At 35.7% G+C, this 15,689-nt stretch overlaps 1 protein-coding gene and 1 non-coding gene across 6 annotated transcripts in view; one reads left to right on the top strand and one right to left on the bottom strand.

The window, feature by feature from the left end:
* ZCCHC7 (zinc finger CCHC-type containing 7) overlaps positions 1-15,689 on the top strand; it is a 250,103-nt gene that overhangs the window by 174,945 nt on the left and 59,469 nt on the right. The window lies entirely within an intron of this gene.
* LOC129495340 (U6 spliceosomal RNA) lies at positions 6,583-6,689 on the bottom strand. The gene has a single exon (XR_008661499.1). It is a non-coding gene; the product is annotated as a U6 spliceosomal RNA (small nuclear RNA).

The following is a 15,689-nucleotide window of genomic DNA, read 5'->3' as shown; positions in this document are numbered from 1 at the left end:
AATGTACTTAATGCCACTGAATTGTACATTTAAATATGGTTAAGGTGGTAAATACTAGGTTGTATATATTTTACCACACACACAAGAAAAGTTGGTAAAAAATTTGAGCACAAAGACCTTGAATTATTTTTTTTCTTATGAAAATGATACTGGTCCCAGAAACAAAATGCATCTTGGTGTTATTTGTAAAAGCTGTCCTAGCCGCTTGCAGTTAATATATATAAATTATAATATAATATGTATAAAAAGCATGAATAGAACATGATTTTCCTATTCCGTGGGGTTCAGAAATTATTTGGGAGGAGTAAAGACTAGGTAGCCAATGTTTATCTACCATATCCTAAAATTTGTATTTATTGCTCAAAAAAAATATATATATATATGAATTAGCTTGATTTTAAGGAAAAACAAATTTTTACTCCCCATTCCAAGTTTTCACATGACTCAGTCTAACTGTAGTGTCTCCAAATATTCCAATTGTTTAAAAACAGATAACTTTATGATGGAAAAGTGGGCTCCTTTTGTTGTCCCTCACCACCTGAATTTTTATTTTGAAATGAATACTAGAATTTAACAGGACTTACTGATTTATTCTATCCCTACTTTTCCCCTGCCCCCATTATTTTATTTGAAAATATTCCTGAGAGATACTTTTTTTGTTGTTTATAAATTTGAGAATGCAATTGTGATTATAGTAGTAATGGTGATATAAGAGAAAAATATTCCTGACTTGAATAAAATTATCAAAAGGGGAATTTTTAGGTTTATTAAACAGAAGGGACAGTTGGATTGGCTTATCATCAAATAAACTGTGACCTGCTAGATTCCCAGGTTATAGATTATGCTTGAACTTTGCACTGGGAATGAAACATTCCACTGTCCCTTTTTACTGTTTAACTTAAGCTGCAGTGAACACAGGGAGAATGGTCCTGTGGCTGAGCTGCTTATTTTTTTTTTTTTAATCTATTCATTTTATACTTTCAGACAGATTTTTCCCTGGGGTGAAACAAAGGTTAACTGAAATTTCCTCTGTTGTGTACCTGAACGAATCAGCAGTTTGAGAAGGAAATCCCATTGATGGGGCCAAGAGAGTGACAGGCTCTATTTAAAGAATTCCCCCGACTGTGTGGTAGACCAGCCATGCCATGAATTTAACTGTTCCTGTGGTCCCCATACTTGTACCCACCAAAAAAGAGAGAGAGAGAGAAAGCGACTTTGTTCTGCAAACGTAGTCCTAAGCTTTGAAAACCACGAGCCATTGAGTTTTGTGAATTCAAGTTAGACAGCAACAGAGGCCAAGACTCTAGGGGAACAATATCTGAAAGGGAGTACACAAAAACAGGTAGAAACTGTTTAACTGTTTTATTTCTCTGTGTATATACAGATTTATGTGTGTTTATGCACACACCCCAAAAAACCTATACCGTTCTCTCATTTTATGTAGCTGGTCCTAATTATATTTAAGTAATGATGTTTGTTACAGTTTTAAAGTTATGAAATTTTTTTTGTTTTTACAGCTTTTTTGCGCCATAGAAGTATTCTGGTTTTAGCAGGACCTATTATTATATGTATTGGAAATGAGAGTAAACACATTATGAGTTTAAATGCTTAAAAAGAAATGGACCTTTATATTACCTCTTCAGGAGCTTTACTGTCAGGGGGCAGCTCATGTATTTTGTATTTTTCCTGTTTAAGAGAAGCTGCTTTAAATATGAAAAGATGGTATCTTGAGTTGGATTAAACATCCTTAATTCATGTGTATTTAACCTCAGGACTTGTGAGCCTTGTTGAAAATCCAGCTTTAACCCTGCCTAGTAGGCCTCAATAGTGCATACTGCATAGAGATTATAAATAGTCCTAGTCTTTTTCTGAGGTGGAGGGTATTGTGTATTTCCGGGGTTGGGGGGTGGGATATGAAGTATTTATGTATCTAACAAATATTTCACATACATTACTAATTTATATTTCTATTTACAAATTTAGGATTTAATTTTTTTAAAAACCCTTTTTTATTTGAAACTTTTGTTACTCAAAGTTTCTTAAGTGTATCTTTCTCCATAGTGTAGATAGGAATTTACAGAGATTTTGTGAAACACTACAATTCACAGAGAAAATAATACAGAGGGATAAGTTTCTGTCCAGGGACTTGGAAGGGGCAGGTACCATTTGAGTTGGTTCCTGAGGGGAGGAGGGGATAGGAATTTATCTTAAAGATCATGAGGGGTTTGATTCATGCTCACAAATGAGAAATTGAAATCTAGAGAGAGAAAATGGTTAGTACAAAATTATTTGGTATGTTTTGGAAGAACCTGGGTCTCTCATATCTCATGTTTACTTCTACAATAAACTGCTTCTCTTTTATTTTGAGATGTTACTTTAAAAATCATTTTTCTCTTATTTGTCTATTTTACCTCAGTAAAGCTAGGGAAAAATATCATTTCTCTCTTTCACTTTTTCTTGTTCTGTTTTCTGACTTTTTCTTGTCTCTTTCATTCTTGTTTTTGTCTTTTTTCATTCCTCTCATATTTTTCAATATTGGTCCTACTGCAGATAAGTTATAGCATTGTAAGAGCAGGATTTGGGGAAGTAGAGCTAATCAGATATGCCATATGACCTATTAAAGGCTACATTGTTCTTGGATGCTATTTCATAAAAATCAAAATTGTATATATATATGGTGCTAGTTAAGTAAGCTATCAATCAAATACTCATTAGTTGATGCTTACATAAATAGAAGTAAGAGCTAACCAGTGTGGTAGATAAATGGTAATTGATTTTTAAAGATTAGTAAAAACAACTGACATCATTTTTTTTAAGATTTTATTTATTTTATTTGAGAGAGAGAGTGCATGTGCACATGAGTGGGAGGAGCAATAAAGGGAAAGGGAGAGAATCTTAGGCAGACTCCCTGCTGACACAGGGCTTGATCTTAGAACCCTGAGATCATGACCTGACCAGAAACCAAGAGTCAGAGGTTTGACTGACTGAGCCATCCAGGCACCCCCAACTGACATCTTTTTTAGGAAATCACAATTCTTCGAATTTCATTTGTTAAATATTAATTGAGCTCCTACTATGTGCTAGACACCATGCAGGTTAAAGAGATACACTAGAGAATAAAAAGAAAATAATTCTTGACCCCTATTATAGACTCAAGTTAAACAGTTAGAAAGCTGGGACATTCGGATACCTGAGTGGCTCAATGGTTGAGCGTCTGCCTTCGGCTCAGGGCATGATCCTGGAGTTCTGGGATCGAGTCCTACATTGGGCTCCTTGCAGTGGAGCCTCCTTCTCCTTCATCTGCCTATGTCTCTGCCTCTCTCTGTCTCTCATGAATAAATAAATAAAATATTTGAGAGAAAAAAAAAAGTTGTCTGCCTAGGTTCTCTCCTCCAATTATCTTCAATTCAGTTGAGTTTTGCCTCACTGCTTCATCTGGGCTTCTCCTGTCAGGATCACCAAGGACTTTGCTAATAAATCCAAGAGACAAGTTCTCAGCCTTTATCTTACCCTGACCTCTCAGTGGCACTCCCTATAAGTAATAATATTTTTTCTTTAATTGGCTTTCAGGGAGTTCACCCTCCCTCCCAACAGATTTCTTCCCCCTTCACTGCTGACTCCTTCCTAAAGCCCTTGCTCCTCTTTCTTCTTTCCCTATATGCACTCAGTCTCTTAGTACTGTCACTCAGGCCTGTTCTAAACATCTGCATGCTGCAATTGGCAAGTTTATATTTCCAGTTCAGATCTGTTTTCCTTTTTTCTTTTTTTTTTAAGATTTTATTTATTTACTTGAGAGAGAGCATGAGCAGGGGAGAGAGGCAGACAGAGAGGGAGAAGCAGACTCTGCACTAAGCAGGGAGCCTGAGGCAGGGTTTCTATCCCAGGATCCTGATATCATGAGTTGAGTCCAAGGCAGACGTTTAACCAACTGAGCCATCCAGGTGCTACAGATCTGTCTTCTTATGGTAAGACTAATAGCTTCCTCAACATCATCATTTGGACGTCTGATATCACAAATCCAATCTGTCCAAAACTGAATTCCTCTTTCCCCTAAAACGTGTTCATTTGCAGTTTTCAGTTGCATTAACTCTATAGTTGCTCAGGTCAGAAACCTGGGAGTCATCCTTGTACTTGGTTTTTCTCTTATATTCACTTCTAATTTATCAGGAAATCTTGTTGGCTCTACCTTCAGAATATATTCAGGATTCTTTTACTTCTTATCTTAGTACCTCCACTGCTACCATCCTGGTCAGAGGTATTATCATTTGTTGACAGAATTCTTGCAGTAGCCACCTAATTGCTCTCTGCTTCATCTCACTCCATTGACTACCCATTTCACTCAGAATAAAAGCAAGAATTCTTAGAAGGCCTACAAGGCCCTTCATAATCTGGTATCCCATACTTCTTTGACCGTACCTTCCCCTTATTTACTGTACTGTAGCCACACTGGCCCCTCTGCTATTTCTCAAGCACATTGCAAATATTTCTACCTTAAGGACTTTGCTTTTGCTCTTGCTACTGCCTGGGATGCTCTTACCCTAGAAGCATGTGGCTAATTCCTTATCTCCTTTAAGTTTTTACTTATATATATCAGCGAGGTCTACTCTATCCACTCTATGTAAAGTTGTAACTTCTACCCAACACTACCAGTTCCCATTACACTGCTCTACTTTTCTTTTTTCCAAAGTACTTTTTACTGCTAACATATATCATTTACTTATTTATTATGTTTTATTTGTTGTCTCTCTTCCCCTGCTAGAATATAAGTTCTACAAAGACAATAATCTCTATTTTGTTCATTGATATATCCTGAGGACCTAGAGTGGTGGAATATGGCAGTAGCTCAGTAAATATTTATTAAATGAACAGCAAGAGTTAGGGATAATCACATGCTTAGTTTAACTTTCAGTATACTGTCAGGCTTATTACACCTGATTTTAGTTAAGGGGTTTGTTTTGGGTATTTTTGCTAGGTTTTTTTTTTTTTTTTTTTGCATTTCTAACTATTCCTAATAATTTATGTCACATAACTTTCTTTCTTAGAAGTCTTCTAAAGAACAGAGAGAAAATTAGTTTTCTTGATAGAATAGAACTACCTCAGATTTACTATATGGGTCCATTGGATCCTTTTATAAATCTAAGATACATAAAAATAAGATCCTAGTGATCTTATTTTTGCCATAGTTTAAAACATTTTATTATTTCATCATCCTAAGAATAGTTTTATCCTTACTCATCAATTATCCCAACTATGCTAAAGAATGGTAAAATAATATGAAAACAGAAGAATAATGGAATTGCCTAGAAGGATGATATAATAGTGGAATAAGTCTTCATCATCCTTTTTACTATGTTGTCCAAAGTATTACATTATCTTTCAAGAATTTATGAAAGATGTCTGGAGACACCATCTTTTTTAGCTTTCATTGAACAAAGTTGAGAATTCAAAATTTTAAGTTTTCTGCCCAAAATGGCAAGTAGAAGAAAATTAACAGAGGAAAACATTTCATAACTATTAGCTCAATCAGAACAAAACTGTAAAGAGATAGATGGTAGTACCTAGACTTTAATGATGTGCTGGACTTGGGTTTTTTTTTTTTAATGGAAATAACTTTTATATTTTCCTTCCATAAATGAAAAACTGACAAAAATCCAACATTTTGATTCTAGACTCTGGTGGAAGATGGCCTCTGCCTATAACAAAGTTCTCCCTGGAATCCTCTTCCTCAGCTGTTCACTACCTGGTTCTCTGCCACCCACACTTCTCCCCAAGACCCCTACCAATGTCAGGCAATGGGAAAAGGACTTGTTTTTTTAAGTAAAGTCTCAGACTAAGATTTTTTCAGATGATATTATAGATGAATTTTGTCAAACTTCAGAATTGATGAATGAATGTATTTCTAGATACAAAAAAGGAAATAGGGTATTCTCATCTGGTTAGTCATTCAGCAGGAAGTTCTTTACCACACAATATTTTATGATGAGAATCTGTAACATCCTGCTTTGATAAAAAGACATGTGACTGTATTCTTTCATATTTTATGGTATTTTTATACCAAAATACTCTTGATATGGTTTGTTTCAAGCAATCACTAAAGGCAGATGTCTATACAGAAGTGACTAGAAGGGAATAGATGATGGTGAAGTGGAAAAAAACTAATGGATTGATCATTTTGTGTTTATAAGTGGAAAAGTGAAAATGTTTTGCAACTGTGTAGAAGAGATGTATTTGAGATCCGATTTAATATTTACAAAATGAATGTGTTTCAAGGTCATAGATGATAGTCAATGAGTAATTGGTAATATTTCACGATGTTGCCCATTTCAGGTATGTTTAGCTTCAAAAATAGGAGTATGTGAAATAAAAATTTGTTTTGCCATTTTTAAATTATTAGGAATTCTAATAAAACTCTTATTCACTATCTCTTTATTTCTCTGTAAATTATTTGTGAGATAAATTATTAAATGAGTCCACTGTACCCTTATGATTGGTGATGACTATTATAATGCAGCAGGCACTTTCCTAATCCTGGAAATATCAGGAGGACTAAACATTGGCCTTTTATTTTATTTTATTTTATTTTTAAATATGGAACGCTTCACGAATTTGCGTGTCATCCTTGCGCAGGGGCCATGCTAATCTTCTCTGTATCGTTCGAATTTTAGTATATGTGCTGCCGAAGTGAGCACAACATTGGCCTTTTAGAAAGACAAGGTGCTAGTGGCTAGCATGGTAAGTAGACTTTTCAGGCTAAGTAAATGATTAATACAGGAAAATTAAAGCAATGTATAAGAAAGGAAACAACATACTACTACTACATGGTCATAGGATGAATTTTACCTTAACCTGAGAAAGAGGATGGAGGGAGAAGAAATTCAGATAGACTGTCATAAGAAAGCAAATACTCTTTTACTTTATTAGGAATTTAGATACTAATGTGTAAAATAGATAAATCCAAGGGTACCTGGATGGCTCAGTCAGGTAAGCCTCCTACTCTTGATTTCGGCACAGGTCATGATCACAGGGTCCTGGGATTGAGCCCTGCTTGGGTTCAGTGGGGAGTCTGCTTAAGGTTCACTTCCTCTGCTCCTCTGCTCCTCTCCCTGTGCTCTCGCTCTCTCTCTTGCTCTCAAATAAATATATGTTTAAAAAGTAGATAAATCTGTCAGGAGCAGAAGGAACATTATTTAGAAATATCCAGATGAATACCAAAAGAAATAGCTAAAGACTCAAAAGTGTTTGCCTCTGGAGAAGTGTGAACTAAAATAGGGAGGAGAGAACTGCTATTTTATATGCTTTTTTAGTATTAGATCTTTGGAAACCATATGCATGTATTACTTTGATAAAAATTAATAATAAAATATGAAATTATCCCTTTAATGAGAAAATCTAGCTGCTGGTACATATCAAATGAAGTTGAAAGCACAGGGACATCTATATTTGAGGTGAGGAACTAACAGTGATGACTGGAGGGAAACCAGAATATTGGCTTAGAAAGACATTTTATAGGGAGATACTATAGGATGGTAAGACCTGGCCAGTTTGGATAATGAGAATGAAGCATTGGGTTAAGATGAAAATAAATCTACATTTTGAGCCATTAATAACAACAAGGAAGAAATTATTTGAGCCAGTTTCAATTGTGGTTGTGAAAATGAGCTTTTCTTTGGATGTGTTATGTTTGCGATGACCTATAATCATCTGTGTTATATCCTGTAGGCAATTATAAATGTAAGCCTGGACATGTTTGGCCTTAAGATTTGGGGAAAGATTCAAAGAAAATATGACCCCCAGTATAATAAAAATGAATTGTTGTGGAGTGACTTATTTTACCAAGGAGGGAGTGAATCAAAAATCAGATATTGAAGAAAATGCATGTTCTTACACACAAAGTTAATGATAGATAAAGAAAACAAAATAGACTTAGGAAGGAGACTAGGAAGTGTAAAACAGAATTAGAAGGATGATTGAAAGACATGGTTTCCAGATTATTATTATAGCACTTACCAAATTTATATAGCTGTTAAGTCTTCTCTAGAAACTGACAGTATCTTTTGTAAAGTAGCCTCTTGATTGAATTTACATGTTATATACATGCTTGTCATTTTACAAATACTTCAAATGTCCATGGTTTATTTTCCTTTTTTGTCTTTTGTGGGGGTGATGGGAGTGGGGAACAAGCACCATAGTAGATACCTTTTTTTTTTTTTAAGATTTTATGTTTTTATTTATGAGAGTCACAAAGAGAGAGGCAGAGACTTAGGCAGAGGGAGAAGCTGACTCCCTATGGGGAACCTTATGTGCGACTTGATCCCAGGACCCCGGGATCATGCCCTGAGCCAAAGGCAGATGCTCAACCACTGAGCCCCCATAGTAGATACCTCTAAAAGAAGAAAATATAGCTCCCATAATCCTCCCGTATTGTTTCTGTTGATAATTTTTCCCTTTCTCTTCGTGTCACTTTGTTTAATACAAGGGTTTTTTTTATTTCTAAATAAATACTTCTTAATCAGGTAGTTCATTGACAGATGAACCTTTTGAAGGAATTGGGAAATGAGAGAGAACTCCCTGTATGTGGCTCTATCTGTCTGTGTGTCTCTTTGAGATAATAGAAAAGCCTTTATGTGGAGATAACTTTGCAAGAGCTCTGTATAACCCTGTGCTAAGCACCTGTATTTATTTCCTCTTTCTTCTTCCTCCTCTAACTCTAAAAAAAGAAGAGCTAAATCCCCATTTATCGTTTATACACTTTAAAAATATAGATTGTTTCTGGTAAATTTAATATGATTTAAAATAAGAGGAACAATTTGATGCCCAACTTGCAAATTGTTCTATATAAATTTGTTTTATTTAAACTATTGCCACTTATACATCGCAACATTTTAATGACTTAAAATGGTTTTGTGACCAATGTTAAATGGAAGGATATAAATAAGATACAGAAAAAAAGAGCAGTTTGAGAAGAATGCAAGTGAATAAAGTAGCTCAACCCTCAGGGGATTTGCATGTGGCATTGTATGTATTTCAAAAGTTTCCGTTGAAATAACAGATGCTGCTGATGAAGTTGGGAATAGTAACTTCATTTGTGGCTGCTTCAGTTGCTTATCCGAAGTGAGACAATCCCAGGGGGAAATCTGGTGTAATGGAATTAGACTCAGGAAAGGATATGACATAAATATCGGGCAGCTTCAATTTTGTGATCTTTATTCCGTAAACACTGGCTAGGTATACGTATGACTATCTATACATGTTTAGTTATCTTATATTTCATGTGGAACCTGTGTCTACCAAGTGATTTTATTCATTAGCAGGGATTTTTAAAGTATTTTTTAGTTCCGACAATTGCTTACTACAGAAATTCCAAGTCTTTCTGGTTTTTTTTAGCCACTGAGAATTTTTTTTTAAGTTTTTATTTATTTATAATCTCTCTACCCAACATGGGGCTTGAACTCATGACCCAGAGATCAAGAGTTACAGCCAAGTGACTGTAACTCATGACCAAGCCAGCCAAGTGCCCTAAGAATTGTTTTATTGAACTCGTATATGTACAGTGACAGCCCATGAAATTAGTTAATCACTTATTTACCCCCAGTTCAGAACAGTGTTTATTCACACAAGTGTGCATATTAATGTTTATCTTTTTTTCCTAACATAATTCAAAGTATGCAAGATATCGTGCTGATAAATGGATAGATGGATAAAACAGATATGTCCATAGAGGTCTGAGGAGAACTTACGATGTAGTGAGGGAAGTAAAATATTTATTAATATAGCTGTTAGCATAAGGTTTAGAAGTGCTTAATTGCCTAAGAGATAAATAAGGTGCTTTTAGGGAGGGAGAAAATACTTCTGCCAGAGTGAAATCAAAGAAAGAAATGATATGTAAGTAATTTAGTAAACCTGAGTACCTGTGATAACTAAACAATCCTGCTTTGGAAGATATAAAGATAGAAATGACATGATTAAAGTCTAGGATGTTACAAAGTTGAGAGTGATCATCTTTGCTTTTGAAGGGTTATTAGGGAAGACTTCAGTAGAAGAGGTAACACATGATTAGGGACTTGAAGACCAAGTCCTGGTTCCATGTTGTGAAGTTGGGGACAGCTTGTGTCCAGGGAATACATGCATAGGCATAGTTGCAGAGAACAACAGGACACATTGAGGAAATTACTAAGCTTAGCTAGAGCACTGGGATCAGGAAGATGAAGCCAGAGAACCAGGTAAAGACCAAATCATGGAAGGCGTTGTGTGGCATACAAAGGAGTTTTAAGTTTATCCTGTAGGCATCAAGGGACCATTTAGGGCAGAACGTATTCATGTATCTACTTCGGAAACATTACTCCATTTGTAGTATATACAGATATCAAATCATTGTGTTGTAAACCTGAAATTAATGTTATAAAAAATAAAAACACTCTAGTAATAGTGGAATAGAAAATGAGTTGTGGTGTTAGAGATAGTTAGAAGTTATTTTAATAATCTGGCTGAGAAGGCAGCCCCGGGTGGCTCAGCGGTTTAACACCTCCTTCAGCAGGGCGTGATCCTGGAGTCCTGGGATCGAGTCCCACATCAGGCTCCCTGAATGGAGCCTGCTTCTCCCTCTGCCTTGTGTCTCTGCCTCTCTCTCTCTCTCTCTCTCTCTCTCTCTCTCTCTCTGTCTCTCATGAATAAATAAATAAAATATTTAAAATAAATAAATAAATAAATAAATAAATAAATAAATAAATAATCTGGCTGAGAAATCAGATATCACTAGGCCAGTGTAATGGTATTGAGGCTTGATGGAGAGAGAGTTTATGGGATTTGGTAAGTAATTATATGAAAGGTGAGAGGGAAGAGTTGAGATTTTTTTAGTATGGAAAATACAGGAGACAAGTTATTGACAGAAGATACAGGGAGGAGAAATAGGAGCTTTTGTCTGTTTTTAAGAGAGACAAATGCAAGGAGTGGGGAGAAAATGAAAAATTCATTTTTAATGACTATGAATTTGAGTTACCTGCAGATGTCTAATCTAGATGTCCTGTAGGTCAGGAACTCAGGAAAAGATCTGGTCTAGAAATACAGATTTGGGAGTTCTCTCCATGGACATGTATGACATAAGCTGGGACTAAGCATGCAGGATAAGAAGAGCAAAGAGTGGAGCATACCATGTAACCAGTGAAGGAAGAGGAAACCACAAAGAGGATAAGAACTATTTTGTTATATCAACCATGAGAATGGTAAATGCTCACAGAGGGCAAATGAGAGAGAAATACTGAATATTACCCACATGCATTGGCTATGAGGAGCTTAGCCTTTAAAGTACATTCAGAACTGGTAGTCATGGAAATGAGTTAAGTGGAAATTGAGCAAAGAGGGAGCCAGTGTTAGAGATCAAGTGGATAAAATGGGCAAAAGTACAGAGAGGAGAAAGCCCTGGGAGTGTTAATTTACAAACAGTAGGACCTTTTAGTTTAAAATATTAGGTGTGTGTAAAAAGATCATGTGGGTAATAAATTCAGAAATGTAGTATTATTAATCTGTCTTTAATGCTATAACTGCCAAGTTATTTAACCTCAGGTTATCTGGTGGGAGAGTTATTCACAACCTTCTTCACTTTTCTTTCTTTTCTTGACCCTTTCACTGTGTTTTAGAATAGTGAAAGAATGCCATCTCATGCAAGTCAGTGTTTTGCTTGTATCCTGCAAGTGAGAGGATACTGAGAAGGCCCAAAATCTTGGTTCCTTAGGAATTACAGGTATATAATAACTAGTCCACAGTTTTGAGCTAGGTCTATAGACTCACAAATTCTTTGGGGAGAAAACAGTTGCTAAAATTACAAGGAAGACCGTTTTGGTGATAGTCATCATTAAGTTAATCGCCCATTATTAGAATTCAGTATTTTTTTTGTTAAATAGTTAAATAACCCACTCCCTAAATAATAGTGGACTTCTTATCTTTAAAACTTTATTAGTCATCTTTCTGTTTTCTTTTTTTTTAAGATTTTATTTATTTGAGAGAAAGAGAACTCACATGGGGAGGGGCAGAGGGAGAAGTAGACTCTCTGCTGAGTGAGGAGCCCACCTTAGGGCTCTGTCTTAAGACCCTGGGATCATGACCCCAGCTGAAGGCAGATGCTTAACCGACTGAGCCACCCAGGCACCCCTCATCTTTCTGTTAAAAAAAAATGAAATTTTCGTGGTTATTTTCTTAGCACAGTTATGCTTTTTAGATTGTTTCACCAAGAGATGCACATACTAGTTTGGGATAAGTTCCTTAAGGGCAAGCACCATGTCTTAGCCATCTTTCTGTCTCCTACATGGTCGTTTACAATGAGAGATATTTAGTAAATATTTGTTGAAAATTAACTCGATACCACATTAAGTGAAAACATTTTACACATTGAGGAAAGTTGTATTTACATTTTTTTTTAAGTAGGCTCCACACCCAGCATGGGGCTTAACCTCAGGACCCTGAGATCAAGAGCCCCACACTCTACTGACTGAGCCAGCCAGCTGCCCCACATTCACACTCTTAAATAATTAGTAGGGAAAATAAGGGTTTTTTTTAAAGATTTTATTTATTTATTCATGAGAGAGACACACAGAGAGAGAGGCAGAGACACAGGCAGAGGGAGAAGCAGGCTCCATGTAGGGAGCCCGACAGTGGGACTCAATCCCGGGTCTCCAGGATGACACCCTGGGCTGAAGGCGGCGCTAAACCGCTGAGCTACCCAGGCTGCCTGGAAAATAAGTTTTTATATCTGATTTGCTAAATGTTAAATTCAGGCCCACTGTATGCTGGGAAAATTATACATAATCTTTTCACTGAAATCTAATGAAATTTATAATTTTAGATGTTAGAAATTGGGATATCTAGAAAATGTAAGGAATCTCTGGCTTTCTTATAAAGAGTTATACGAATAGGCTCAGGAAAAAATTCTTCTTAGACCCTGGCTCTTGCACTGCAAATAACCAACCAGATGTGCTCAGCTGAGTCCTTCCGTAATCTTTGGTGATCTTTGGAATATATTTTATTAACTCCTATTTTCTGTCAAATTACTCCAAAAGTTAGAATCAGCTCTATAATTGTCTTTGGCTGCTCTTAGCAAAGGAATGATCTTTAGCGGTTCCACCTACCACAATATAGGCTAATGTAACTGAAGCAGAGCAGGAACTGTATTTCCTAAGAAATCTAGTCCAAACTCTTACATCCCTTGAAAAATGAACACAGTCTTATGGATAACTAACTACATTAACACTACCTTTCACAAAAAGCACCAGTTGCCATTTCTTGTAGAAAGTACACACATAAAAAAGTGAATATTTGTGTAATCATAACATACAGGGTTCTGGGGATAAAATATATATTTAAAACAATTTATAGACTCCGAATCACCATATAAATATGAGGGATGTTTACATTTATTACCATGTAGTAATAGAGAAAAAAAGTACATGTGTGTTTGTAATTGATAGCAGAATAGTTCCAGAAATTGGAGAAAATGTGTAAAATATGTGTAAGGTTATGGGTTTACATTTTTGTTTTGAAGGTTATTTCAGAAGAGGTAAAGTATTCTTGTTTTTGCCAAGTGTTAATAGAGAACACTGTAATACTGTTTTACTGTCTCTGCCTTCAGTATTACTACTACAGTGCAAAGAGGCCTGCTGTGCTGTTACTTGTGGAGAGCTCATGCAGTAAAAAGTAAAGGCATTTAAAGTTAAACCAGAAGACATGGAAGCTTTCTTAGTTGGAAGTTAGATTTAATATTAAGTCTTCATGTGTGTTTGAAGTGTAAAAGGTGTTTTATAAGTAACAATATTTAATTCTTAGTATTCTTATATATCAAAAGGTCTATGAAAATTCTTAGTAAAGGAATTAGCACACCTTCTATTCTAATTAAACTGTATTGTTTGCTGTATCCTTTTTCTTCTTCCATTCTGTTGCTTGTACTTTTTCTTTTTTACTGGTGTCTTCTTTCATCTCCATCTATTAAAATCCTATATAGGGCAGCCCCGGTGGCGCAGCGGTTTAGCGCCGCCTGCAGCCCAGGGCATGATCCTGGAGACCCTGGATCGAGTCCCACGTCAGGCTCTCTGCATGGAGCCTGCTTCTCCCTCTGTCTGTATCTCTGCCTCTCTCTCTCTCTGTGTGTCTCTATGAATAAATAAATAAGATCTTAAAAAATAAAAATAAAAAAATAAAATCCTATATAGGACTTTTCCTTCCAGCTGTATTGTATAAACTTAGACTAGACTTGCCCCCCTGACAAGAAATGATGAAATTAGCAGAAAAGGACTTTAAAGCAGCTATTATCAATGTACATAGAAGTTTAAAGGGAAAGATGAATATAGACAACAGGTAATACTAGACAGTGATTCACAAGAATATGGAAAAAAAACAAGATGCACACTATAATCAACCTAGCTTTCTGCCTAGACATCTGCATCATGGTGCCAAAAGAGGGAACCCAAGCACAGGACTGCAGCCTCACTAAGATGAGAAACAGAGATCACAGTTTGGAGAGGCTAAGGAAGCTCTACTTTGTGGGGCAGAGTACTGGAGGGAAGGAACTGTGGAGGGAAAGAACTCTAGAAATCTACATAGGGTTGCCCATGAACATTAAGGATGCTGTATTCCTATCTGTACACAGAGAGGTCCAGCTCCATTAGAATTGGACAAAAGCTGACGGTCTATAAGCTGAGCAACTCCCAAAACTTAACCCGAGTTCTTACTAGCCAAAGTGAAGAGAGTGTTGAATACCTGCAACATTTAATAGAAACCCCAGAAGGTACATCTTAGTTAAGTAAGGCTAAATTAGCTCTAGAGTAAAGGCTACTGTGGACCTACCCTAAGAAAACTTTAAAGGTCTCAAAAGAATCAAGCTAATATGGAATTTACTTAACTGCTTGTCAAAACAGAATCTTACACTTGAAAATAAGAAAAAATTTGAGACATCCAACAGTATACCATTTACAATAACTAGCATCTAAGAAAAAAAATTTTATACTAGGTATTCAAAGGACAATGTCACCCATAACCAGGAGAAAAATCCATCAAATAAAAGAAACCTAGAAATTACAGAGATGATGAAATTATCAGAAAGAACTTTAAAGCAGCTATTAAAAATATACACTGAGGTTTAAAGAAAAAGAAATATAATAAGAGAAATGGAAGATATAAAAAAGAACCAAATGGATCTTTTAGAACTGAAATATACAGTATTTGAGATAAAAAATTTTACTGGATGAGTTTAAGTACAAATTAGCTAAATCAAAGGGAAAGAATAAGAGTCTATTATGGACATTTATGCTGATAATTTCAACAACTTAGAAGTAATAGACAAATTCTTTGAAAGTCACAGATTACCAAAACTGGCCCATGCAGACCTAGAAGATGTGAATAGCTCCATACCTACTAAAGAAGTAGAGTTACTATTTCTATTACTATTTTTAAAACCTCCTTGCAAGTAAAATTCCTGGCCCACAACAAAGAAAACTGCAGCCTACATGACTTCACTGGTGAATTTTATCAGATATTTAAGGAAGAAATAACACAGTTGTACACAAACTCTCCCCAAAACTTCACAACTCTTATGAGGCCAGTTTTACCCCAATATCAAAACCACACAAAGACATTGTAAGAAAAGTGTAAATCAGTATCCTTCATGAACAGAGATGTTAAAATTCTTAATAAAATACTAAAAAATT

This window comes from Nyctereutes procyonoides, unplaced genomic scaffold, assembly GCF_905146905.1.
Source record: "Nyctereutes procyonoides isolate TBG_1078 unplaced genomic scaffold, NYPRO_anot_genome, whole genome shotgun sequence".
NCBI lineage: Eukaryota > Metazoa > Chordata > Mammalia > Carnivora > Canidae > Nyctereutes > Nyctereutes procyonoides.
The sequence above is the reverse complement of the archived record's forward strand: the minus strand, read 5'-3'. Positions and strand labels throughout refer to the sequence as shown.